Here is a 12,434-nt window from a genome sequence, read left to right on the forward strand (position 1 = left end):
GCTGCACAAAAACTAGAGGAGTAAAATTCAAGAGGGGAAAAATAATTGTTCCTGTAGAGCAGGCGAACACCATCCTTTGTGAAAGGACATCAGAAGGTTGTTGTTTTTGTAGGGAGAGACTTGGTGATTGAGTGGCAAGATGGGTTGGAGTAGAAATATTCTGAAACACTCTGAGCTAGGAGAGAAAACTTGTGTGATTGCAGTGCCCCAGGAGGTCCTGGGCTGGGCAGGCAGCAAATGAGGAGTTTGCAACATGTGTCTGTCAAAAGCCAGTGCACCTTTTGATGACACATGCTGAGGCAGTTGTTTGGAGCAGGAAGCAATGATCATTCCATAACTTTAAAGTGACTTCAGGTATAGTTTATTTGTGGGTAGGTTACTCCCAAGCTGGAATTTGGAGAGCAGGACAGAATTACCAGGTTGACTTCCTGCAGAAAGAATAGAAGCTACAGATATATAGCATAGACTTAGTGATGGTGAAGCATGTCTATGTACATAGTCTTCACAAATGGAAGTACTGCAAGGAGGAACTGCTTTGACCAAATCAAAGGCAGGATGACTAGCTATAGTGAGACTGAGTTTAGAAGTGGGTTACATGGGTGGCAGGATGCCAGTGGGTGAGCAGAAATGGTGTATCATAGGTTTGAAAGTTCATAGAATATGAGGTTGAAAGGGACCTCAAGGATCATCTAGTCCAACCTTTCCTGGCAAAAGCACAGTCTACACAAGATAGCCCAGCCTGGCGAGATTATTCCAATGGCTGGTTGTTCTCATTGTGAAAAATTTCCCTCTTGTGTCCAATTGGAATCTCCCCAGGAGTAATTTGTACCCATTACACTTCATCTTTTCCATTTGACTCCTGGTAAAAAGGGAGTCTCCTGCTTCTTTGTAGCCACTCTTTAAATACTGGAACATGGTGATGAAGTCTCCTCTAAGCCTCATTTTCTCAAGGTTGAACAAACCCGGTTCTCTCAGCCTTTCCTCATATGGCAGCTTCCCAGTACTTGGATCATCTTTGTGGCCCTTCTCTGGATCCTCTCCAGCCTGTCCACATCTCTTTTGTACCAAAACTGAACACTATATTCCAGGTGCGGCCTGACAAGCACTGAGTAGAGCAGGATAATGGCTTCTTTGTCTCTGCTGGCGATGGCCTTGTTGATGCAGCTCAGCATCCTGTTGGCTTTCTGTGTCACAGCAGCAGCACACTGTTCACTCAAGCTTGTTGTCCACCAGGACCCCCAGGTCCCTTTCCACAGAGCTGTTCCCCAGCTGGGTAGATCCCAGCCTGTGCTGCACCCATGGATTATGTTTTCCCAGGTGCAAGACCTTACACTTGGCCTTGCTGAACTTCATAAGGTTCTTCTTAGCCCATTCTTCCAGCCTATTCAGGTCTTTCTGCAGGGTGGCTCTCCCTTCCAAAGTGTCCTCTTCCCCACTCAGTTTGGTGTCATCAGCAAACTTCATCAAGGTACACTTGATCCCATCATCCTGATCACTTATGAATATATTAAAAACATTGTTGGGCCCAATATGGATCCCTGGGGGACCCCACTTGTGACAGGTTGCCAGTTTGAAAAGGAGCTATTTACCACCACTCTCTGGGTACAGTCTGTTTGCCGGTTGCCCACGCACCACACAGCACTTATCTAGACTGTAACACATTGGTTTCCTTAGGAGGAGGCTGTGGGAAACTGTATGAAAAGCCTTGGAGAAATCCAGGTAGATAAAGTCAGCTGTTCTCCCCATATCAACTGAGCAGATTACTTCATGACAGAAGGTGATCAGTTTTGTCAAGCACAATTTTCCCTTGTTGTGTGCTTCATTTGGCTGCATTTGACAAAATTGTTTGAAGAACTGCTCTTTGGCCCAGTGAATCCTATGGCTTTTCACAAGGACAGTTTTCCATTAGCATTGTGTAGATGCCTGTTCTAATGCGTGAGCTTCTTTGTGTGTTGGTAGCTGTGGGAGCAGCCATCTGACACACCAGCTTGGAGGAAACTTTGGTAGAATTAATATGAAATTTCTTCTCTGGAATGTCTTCAGATACAAAATTTGTTAGGATGGGAAGAGGCTGATGGAAGCTGATTCTTCCTTCAGAGGCCATGGCTCTAACAGGGTGTGCTGCTATGTGTGTACAGTCAGCAAGTGTTTGGAGAAGTCCTGTCAGGCCACAGTGACCAGTGTGGGACTGACGTGTCTGTATTTTCTAGTCTTCAGCTAGCCCAAGCTTTCCTGAGTGAGTGGGTCACAAGTGGGCCCCTACCAGGCAGGTATTTCTGTTTACTAAAACTGAAGAGAGGTGAAGCCCCAAACCTGAGCTGGGTTAATGGTATACCTGTGCACTGTGCTTCCTTATTGCTTGCCCATATTCTTCCTCTATTGATCTGCTTAGATTATGTTTTAGTCTTGACATTATGTTCTTCAAGGTAGAAACTCTACTGTACTATCCCAGTGTCCAGTACAGGTGGTCTCTGGTCTTATTGTTCTCTGGGGGTGGTGTGATGGCAAAATAATATCAATTCAAGTGCAGTAATCCTTCTCCCTTGGGTCTCTTTGTCTCTTATGCATGTGTAGTCTCAATTCTTTCACCCCTATACATATCTAGGGAAAGGAGAACTTTGCACTGATTTTAATGCTTTCACCCATTATTTTTCTAGACTCTGTATTGAAATTCTTTGTTGTCCCTGTGTTCCTTCTTAGGTGTTTCATTTTCTGAAAGTGCAGCTCTGTGTGCTGCAGGAGCAGGACTGGGCTAGACCAACCTTTATGGGGTTGCTTTGTGTTTGGCTGCTAATACTCGACAGGAGAGGTTGTGTCCAGGCCTGCAGGATTTCAGAGAGGCAGTCTGGGCCAGTAAAAATAGGCAACATGAAGTATAAGCCCCAATTTACTGAACAGTGAAGTGGTATGACTGTAAGAATTCTGATGTCTTATAGGAGGATCTTGGCTTTCTAAGTTTCTTCTGTAAGTGAAATCTTTCCTGCTGAATCAGGAATGCATGACTAAACTAAGTCCATGTTTAGTTTTGGAAGTTAACTTGCTCTCAGAATGGAGGTATCATCCCTCCTGCTGGGGTCTTTCTTTTTTCAGGGCCAGGTTGAGAGAGATCTGTGAACTTTTAATGCTCTTCCTATGAACTGAGTAAGCATAGCTTAGACTTAGCTGCCTTTGGCTCGGGTGGCTCTCAGGGGAGGCAGAGCTGAATTTTCCGGGCTGTAGGTTATTATGCAGAGAGGCAGAAGGAAGTAGGCACCTGGAAACCAAGCAAAATGCTCTTTGCATCTTCAGCTAGGCTACCCACTGGGATAGGGATTATTGGCTTCCCATTGTGATGCCTTAGAAGAAAAGCAATCCTGGTTGATTCATGCTGCAGGATGTGAGGCATGTTTTTGCTAAAATAGTCAATCAATCAGTCTTAAATTCTACTCATAGTTATCTTAGTAAAAGTCTTCATAATGGTGTTCTGAGGTAGAAGAAAACATCTTTATTGTGATACCATGCAAATAAGTACACTTAAGCGTTGTAGCAGCTTTTCACTGTATGGAGACTGCAAGAAATGTACTAGAACTTTGCCAAAGCAAAATGTCTGTCACTTCAAGGTAATGTCTTACTGTATTTTCGTTGTTTTGTATGCTGATCAGACAGTACATTTGGAAAAAAATGTATGAATGGACTTTGTGCAAATATACTTCAGGTCTCATTCTTTCCAAGTAGTGGTATTTTTTAATCTGTTAATAGGACTGCTCTTCCTTTTCTTTCTCTGTAACATCTGAGTGCACATAAATGCACGTTCTTAATTAGGAAACAAGATAAGATTGTGTGATTGTGTTCACTCTTACTCTTTTTCTATGACACAGCTGTTGTGTTCAGTGCTACGTGCATGTTGTTTCAGCAGTAAGTCATCACATTTCTAGTTAGAGGTGAGAGATACGAGTTATATTTTGGATAATGTGTCCGGATTGTTGAACTCAGGTTGCAAATGCATATTCTACCTCTAGAAATTATGCTGTGAATGATGCTGCAAGGATTCAAATATACTGCCTTTCGTCCAGAGTAGCTCATATCTCAGTAGGATGCATGAGCTCAGAAACATTCCAAGTCTTGCTGCCACCCACACAGTGTGCTCAAACACAGCGTCTCCTGCTTATGATAGTCAGAAAAGCATTGACTTAGGGAAATGCGTGTGGTTTGGGCTCATTTTGTGAGTTTGTATATGTGCACCTTCAGGACATTATGTTTCAGAAGATGCCCTGAATTCTCTGTCATTTAAACTTGCAAATGTGTGTTTGGGAAGATTATAGCCTAATGAATGTCTCCTTGGATAGAGAGCAGTTATTGCAAGTACAACTGAAAATATGATCCTTTGAAGCACCATGAGGCAAATGTTGTCTCTGCAACCCTGTTGTCCTGTTTGGGCAGACAGTATCTATTAACCTGACACCTGCTGGAGACTAGCTAAGACATCGTTTGTGCAGCCAGTTGCTTGCTTTCCTTTGCCTGAGGTCTGGGAAGCCTTGCAGTGAGTAGTATGGGTCATATGGTATGGAGAAATGTGCTCTCCTATGGCACAGCTGCATTCAGCTGGGTGGGCAGCACCTCACAGCCTCATGAAGCGGGCAGCTCTGACAGCGGTGGACTCAGGGGTCTGTTTCCTCTCAGCAAGGAGTATTGCCTGTCTTCTTCTAAAACCCCTAAAAGTTTCCTTTTCTGAATCTGATTTCAGCACAAAGAGTCTCTGAACTGGGTGTTTCTTTAAGAAACACTTATTTCAGCTGGAATAATATATATCTGTCTGCCTGAGATGTTCTTGAGTGGTTTTCTGCGTAGATCAGGCATTTTCATAGTAAACTTCCAATCTCAGCAAAATCTGCTCTGTTTGGGTAAGCTGCAGAGTTGCACCCCTGGGAATGTTAAATGATTCCAGATTGTTCCTCAAAAAATACTATGATGCCATGACAAACCAACATAGCTCAACAGCCAGGGAGTGCTTGAGAGAGGCCACAGTTTCTTGTAAGGCAACAGTCTCTTATAACTGGTGATATTTGCTGTGTTTGAATTATGATTTCCTTTTAGTCCTATATGGAAAACAAAATGTCCTGAACAGCCATTGGATTGCTTATTATTCTTAATATTGTGGGCTTGGCTATAAGCCTGCAATGTAGTGTATCTGATGTGTTGTCTACTATCTGTCACTCTCTGTGGCTTGTCTGTCGCAGAGGAGCACGTTTCCTCTGGCAGTGTTTCACTTCTGAGCATATGATAATTGAGTTAATGTCTCTTATTCCTTCTTTCTGCTCATTAGTGGACCTTGGGACAAGTGTCCCCTGCCAGTATGACTGAGGGGATGTGTGTGTGTGCTCCTTTCAGAATATTAATGGTGATTTTCCTGAAGGTTTAATTTTGTTTGAAGTTCCTGCCACACTGCCTCCTTGCCTTGCTCTCCAGAGTGTCATTCATTAGCTAGGCTGTGTTAGCTCACTTGTCTGATAGCTTATAAAAATATTGCATTGTTCTTATTGTGCTAATACACTGAGTGCTCATTCTGCTTCCTCTGGCACATTCAGTTACTTGTGATTGATTACTAACAACTATGTAGTATGTGTGTAGTGCACCCTCCTCTGGGATGGAGATCATCTGACCTTTATCCTGTCAAAAGGATAAATTGCTGAGTGCCAGTATCTTATGGGGTTCCCATAGCAGATCCATTATTTGATGAATTTTCTGCTGATGCTTTTGTGTAATTGATTGTAATGTGCAATGATTCTAGGTTTGATGCATGTCTCCAGTCAACTTCAGAAGAAATTATTTACCAAAAAAGAACCAGAGGTGAGAAACATACTGCATTTTATAGCATGTCAGATTTGAGTCTGTCCAAGGCTGTTTTCTGAATACCTTGTGTTCTTATCTGGTCCAAGCTTTCAGCGTCCCAGCTGGTGGGGAAGCTGTGCTTCTGTGGTGTGTTTTTTTTTGTTGTTGTTGTTGTTGTTGGTTTTTGGTTTTTTTTAATTTTTATTTTTAAGCTACGTCAAAGCTGGTGGATACTGTTTGGGGAAACGAGTGTGTCTTACTCCTCTGTGTGGGACGTGGCAGCAGGAAACTGTCTCTGCCTCTGGGGAAGCAGACAGCATAAGTGATATTGCTCTTGTGCTTAAAAGTCTCTTAGATAAATGAGGCTTTGTTTGGATGCTCAGTATATTCATTGCAGTGGACCCGAAGGAGAGATGCAGTAGGGCAGGTATCTTAATGCATTGCAGCTGTGGTTACAGAGACCACTCCCTGCTGTGATTCAGTCTCTGAGCACACAGCTCAAAATCAAACTGGCTTTTTCTTCAGGGCTGTTGCAATGCTATCTTCTTTGTCATTTACTGCCCATTGCCATCTCTCATGCTCTTTCTGTTTCTCCTGTCTCATGTAGTCTAGCCCAGTGAGGGATTTTGTTTAGTAAATAGAAGCTCCTGTTGTATTTTGGCTGCTATTCTAGTTTTTCTAGGTTCTCCTTATTTTCCTACTCATGCCGATTTTTACACCTCCGCTGTAAATCCTTCTTATCATACTTATCATACTTAAGCAGCATGAGATCCAAAGCCAGTGCATGTGGGATCATCTCCTGGACAAAAAATGTCCAGGTTCCATGCCCAGCTGTGTATTTTTAACTGTTTTTCTGTGCATATGATAACTAAATTCTTATCAGTATACCCAGTTTGGAACTCATGTCTCTGGTTCCATTTTCCGAAACTGAAAAACAGGAACAATTAGCTGATGTACTGTTACAATGGTAGCAGGGTTAGAATAGGAGTAACTCCCTTGTAAAGGGTTCTGGTACTCTTTTTCTTTCTTTAATACCTTTTTTTCTACCATGGGGGAGAAGATCATGTTCATTCAAAGCTTCTCATTGATTCTTCTGCTGTCTGATTTTCAGTAACAGTTCAAGTAGTGTCTCTAAATCTGTATTATTTAGATTTTTTTTTTTAGTTTTACATTATTTAGATTTTTAGATTTACATTATTTATATATACATATAAAATATTATGTATATATTTTTTATACTTTTATTTTATACTTTTATTTGTCCTGCATTTTCACCTGTGTTCTTTCATCTATCTTCTACTAATCAATTTATTTTCTACCTTATCAATACATCCACTTTCTTATTACTTCATTCCCTCAAAAACAAGCCCTGCACATGCCTGCTGATAATTTTGGCACTGTTTTCATGTTTTTTCCTTGCGTCTGTCTTCCCCTGCACACATATAATAATCTTTGGTTCTGAATCTTATTTTTTAAATTTTCTAAGTAGTTTACTTTTTTTGTTTCCTTTTTTCCAGAATTTGTAGACTATTCCTTGTGAAGCTGCAATGGTCACATCTTATTCTTATATGGCTTGTGTTTTTCAACTGGACTACATTCTTGATGTTATTTTTCTTTCTTTTAGGTGGCTTTTAGGCTTTTTTACTTAACAAATATCAGTTTTTTTCTTTTGTTAGACTTTTTGAATTTTCCTGTATTTATATTTCTGAAATACAGTCCTGCAAGGTGACATTTCTTTCAGTCCTCTCATACCTTATGCTTGAGGCTGCTTGCTCCAGATATTCCTTCCATTCTTGTGTGCTCCTTTGTTAAAAGTTGACTCAGGATGTCCGTTTGGATTTCATAGCATACTGTATATATGAATAATTTACTCATTTTTTCCTTGATGTTTGTCAGGTCCCCTGACTTCAAGCTTTTTCTCTGCCTATTATGTTCCTTAATCTCCAGTCAGACAAAAGGACAACACTCCCATTACTCTGAATTTACAGTTTGTTCTTCTTACTCGTGTATTGATGAAATGTTCATACTTGCTTGGGGATAACTTTATCTGTTGCAGTACTGGTTTGTGGAAGTGTGAACAAGTCACCGTTATTTCAGGGACCTGCTCCACACACGAAGATCTGAGCAGAGAACTGCATTGTACAGTCTCTGGTTATTAACAGCTTCTGTTGCAAGTGCATGAAAATCCTATGCACAGATTTACCAGTTTTGATGAGAATCATTCTTTTGGGTGAAGAGTCTTAACTGTGCAACTCTTTAGAATTAAGCTTTTTTTTTTAATGTAATTTTTTTTCTTACAGTTGTGAAGAAGCCTCACAAATGGATGCCCATACTGGTTTGGTGCTGTCTCTTCCATAAGCCTGTATAACTGCTATTGTATCACTTCAGTACTTCCCCTGTGCTCTCTTCCCAGATGTATCTTACTATGGTACCATATTCCGGAGTCTGCAGATAGTCAGATCTAAGGTACTTCCCAGCTCAACATAACAGCAAAGGAAACAGATGGGTTGTTTGGTGAGTTTACTACTTCAGAAGTAGCAAGTTGTAATGCAGCCTTAACTCTGCATTCATCATTAGTAGGAAAGTTGTTAGACTGCATTACAGAAGCTGCTGTGTTGCACATGTTCCCTTTTTGTCAGCATGTGTGGAGATCTCTACCAGGAGAGGGGATACTCTGTGTTTTAAGTCACTGTAGCAGGGCTTGGCAGACAGGTGTCTATTGGCACTTGAACAAATGCCTGCAGCAGAGAACTGGAGGAAGTTGATGTGGATCAGTGGACTAACCTTGACCCCATTTCACTGCTTCTTGCAGCTTGGCTATGTTGGCACATCTCCAGTGGACTTTTAGGTGTATCCCAGCAAGTTCTGCCAGGTGATGAGTGTTAGGATGTAGCCTGTCCTGCATCCCCATCAGCACTTTCAAACTTGTTTGAAAGGTGCTTGTCACTGCATCTTGTTCTTTTCCTCCTGTAGACATGGCTGCAAGTAGTGTTTTTGTAATCACTCCCTGCTTTGTGGTGGTTAATTCATTAACACATTTTATTTTAGCCCAGAGACACAGTGAGTGAGGTGTTCAGCAACAGTTATTGTGGCAGACTGCTAGTGCTGTGCCACCATGGAGGTGTGGTGCATTTGTACCTTGCCATGCCATTGACTGCTGCTCTCAGCCAAACCGGCACTGGAGCATCTTTTTTTTTAAAGCAGCCTTGGATTTGGGGGCAGCTGGTGCAGCAATTCTGTTTCTTGTGTAGACAGAGAAGTTCAAAATCTGTTACATTTGTGAAAAAAGTTCTGTGACATTAGCCATACTAATGCCTAATTTCAGCATGGATAATATGACAGAAGATCAAAGTGGTGCTGCAGACTTTTGCTTCTGTTTTTTCTGTGTGGCATGAGGTTGCTTTTGTGCAGACCTCAAGTGAACAGCTGGAAGTTAAAACACAGTGATAGTAAGTAAAGCACTGACCAGTTAAAGATGTGTCATTTCCCAAGTAATGTACCCTTTTTGTTGCCTGTAAAATATAATTTTAAAAAATGTTGCTGTAGCCTGTAGCCCTACCACTGACCAGTGGATTGTTTAGTAAGCTCTTTCTAACATTTCTGGGGAGGCTGTTATGCAGCAGCAATGAATTTGGTCACATGCTTTTTGCTAAACAAGTAACTTGTTTGAAAACAGCAGAAAGATGATCTGGCGGTTTCGACACTAAAGTGAGGCTTAGATTCAGATGTATGATCTGAAGTTGCTTGCTCTTCTAGTTCAAATAACCCTTTCCCTGCCTGAAGCCATAGCTGTGACCCATGATCCTGTTCTCCCCACTTTGTTCCCAGCAGCTTGTTTCTGTGCTGCAGTGTTACTGTTTCCTTGCTTGTGCTAGAGTGACTGTGGAGTTGTATTGCAAGGCAGAAGTGACCTCGAGGTGTGGAAGGGTTGCTCCCAACACAGTGCCAGTACTCGTAAAGAAAGAAATTTGTAATTCTTGGGAAAAATAGAGCCTTACAAGACTGCCCATACAGTCTGGGGTATTTCTCTGACATGGAAAGATAAAGCTGAAGCTTGAGGATATGGCTGAGGATTCTTCCCTGACTTCGGAGACTGGAAGGCTAGACTAGGAAGCCAGAGTGTGCTCAGAAAGGGGCAACTGGAGAGAAACTATTTGAGAGCCGGGTCACCAGCAGAGTTTTCCTTGCTGTCTAGTCTGGATGCTGCTGGCTGGGAATCCCCTGAACAGACTCAGAAGTCTATGGGTACTGGTGGGGCCTGGAGGAAATTTTGGGGAGCAGTATGTGAAAGTCAATTGGGATTTTTATTTTTTTTTTTACTTTCTGCTGAGGTTTTAAGGGCTCTTTGTGCTGAGGAAAGATATTGCTCCTGGTCGGAGCAATTAATGTCTGCATAGCTTGCAGTGAAGCATGAGGGAGGCTAATGGCTGTGTGATTGAGTAGCATGCTGTGCATTATGGGATGGATTGTCTGGGCAGATCCTAATGCTTCCTCAGGAGATGCTTGACAATGTGCTTATTATCTGGAAATCAGCTTGTGTGACAAGAGGTGCCAGGAGGCTATGGCAGAGTCTTGTATTCTGTTGTGGTAGGTGCTGCATGATATGCTATAATGAAAAGCTACTTATTCTGTGCAGGTTTTACTCAGTGCTTTGGATAAACATGGGTGAGGGGGAAACAGAGGTGAAACGATTCACTCAACAGTTAAAAAGTGGCAGAGATGGATTAAATCTTCCCTCTCTGCCTGGAACAAGATCTTAAATCTAAATTGCTGCCTTCTGTAAGAGCAGTGAAATCTTGCTGTAGGAGAGTCTGGGGGATGTGGTGATGTCACTGCAACTCTCCTGTCTGTGCACATGGTGGGGCAGCAGTTGTTTGGTATAGTTTGTCCTCAATTAATTTTCCCTTCCCCCAGCCCCCCAGATGTTTGAGTATTGTGAATAACACAGCAAATGTGTTGTAGCCTCACACAGGAAACTACTAAGAAAATACATTATGTCTGTCTGGCCCTCCTAGCTTCTCATCTATTTGCTCAATTTTGTCCTGGCTTGTTGAGGGCAGCTGCCTCAAAGAACCATGTTTCATGGAAATCAGTGGTTAGAGGGAGGCTGGAGATCCCCTGTGATGGAGAACTTGTCTCTCTTCCAACCCCCTGCTTTGCAGGCTGATGTGCCGGGGTGCTTTGCAGAGGTAGCTCTCAACCATCCTCAAGGTTTGCTGTCTTTTTCCAGTGGGGTGGTACTTGAGAGTCCGAAGGGGAAAAGAAGGTGAGAAGACAACCTGGAAAGAGCCAATATAAACATGGGAGAGGGAGTGGGAGAGAATGGTGCATTTTCAAGTGAAGCTGTGTCATGACTAGCAGCAGTAGTTTAAGCAAAATTTGAGTGGTGATCTTTCCAGTGGTGCATCCGTGTGGGTATTTAATGTGAAAGGATGCAGAGTGATGGGAGAATGGTTTCAAGGAGTCTGTTTCATTCACTGTTTGTGCAGCAAGGTGCCCTTGCTCCCTGTACACATTGGTAAATGTGTCTTTAAACCAGTGAGGCGAGAAGTGTCAGTTATAAGTAGGAGGCAAAATTAACAACCCCGAACACCCCTCTTAAGCAACAGGAGGAAAGGTTTAACACCCACTGCCTTGCCTTGTAACTTCTGCCTACTCAGAGCCCAGCAAACAGGAGGGAAAGGAGATCTCTTAACCTTATTATTGTTTGTGACTACAGTAACCAATCCAGTTACTGCCATCCTTTAATTCTGACACTCTTGGACCCCAGTTAGGGCAGAGAAGTCTTGATTTCATACCCTTGCAGGCAGGAATCTGGTGTCTGTGACAGAAATCACATCTCTCTGTGTCTTGACTATTACCTGAAGAAACTATGATGAGGCTTCACACTGACCACTTGGATTTTGTCTAAGGAGTGTGAGACAGTTGACCCCAAAATTTGAGTCCTGCCTATCTGTACAGAGAAGGACTAACTGCCTGCCACTGGATTCTCCAGACTCTCTTTTTAAGTGACCCTGGCACTTTCTTCATAGATCTAAGTGTCTTTTGGGGAAAATCTGGAGCTTTTAGCTGATCCTGATAGTTCCTTCATCTTGAGAAGAGGTATCTTGAAATGCATGTTCCAAAGAGCACTTCTACCACTGTGGCCATGGTTATTTCTCCTCTGGGTAGGTAGCAGAGCTGTGAGATATGTAAGAAAGTGAGCCGTGGATTGTGGTGGCTTGTGCCGAGAGAATGATAAAATGGTTGGTGATGGGATAGCAGAAATGGTCAGCTGCTGTGACCAGAAGGCAGAGCAGTTAGTTATTGGCCCCCAGATGATCTTTTATTCTCTTCTGAAAAATGATGAGACACCTGTGTTGTGTCCAGTCCTTTTTGTAGTGGCAAACACTCTTGTTGACATGAATATGAATGGGCTTTGGGTCCCAGGTGACGAAAGATTAATAACTCTGCTTAATTGCAATCTATTTTTTTTCAATACTCTGAGAGTAAATGACTTTTCAAAAAGAGCTGGCTCTGATATCCGCAGGACTTCAGAACTCTCTTTGGGAAGAAGGCAAAACTAAGTACATCAAGATTTAAAATCTGGGGTAACTTTTTGTGAGAGAAGCTCCATGGTCTCTGCC

The 12,434-nt window shown here is 42.4% G+C and overlaps 1 protein-coding gene across 4 annotated transcripts in view; it reads left to right on the forward strand.

Moving 5' to 3' along the window:
- Positions 1-12,434, forward strand: part of LOC136100395 (phosphofurin acidic cluster sorting protein 1-like) — a 110,057-nt gene that overhangs the window by 1,114 nt on the left and 96,509 nt on the right. The window lies entirely within an intron of this gene.

The sequence above is a fragment of the Patagioenas fasciata genome, chromosome 3 (assembly GCF_037038585.1).
Source record: "Patagioenas fasciata isolate bPatFas1 chromosome 3, bPatFas1.hap1, whole genome shotgun sequence".
In the NCBI taxonomy this organism is placed as follows: domain Eukaryota; kingdom Metazoa; phylum Chordata; class Aves; order Columbiformes; family Columbidae; genus Patagioenas; species Patagioenas fasciata.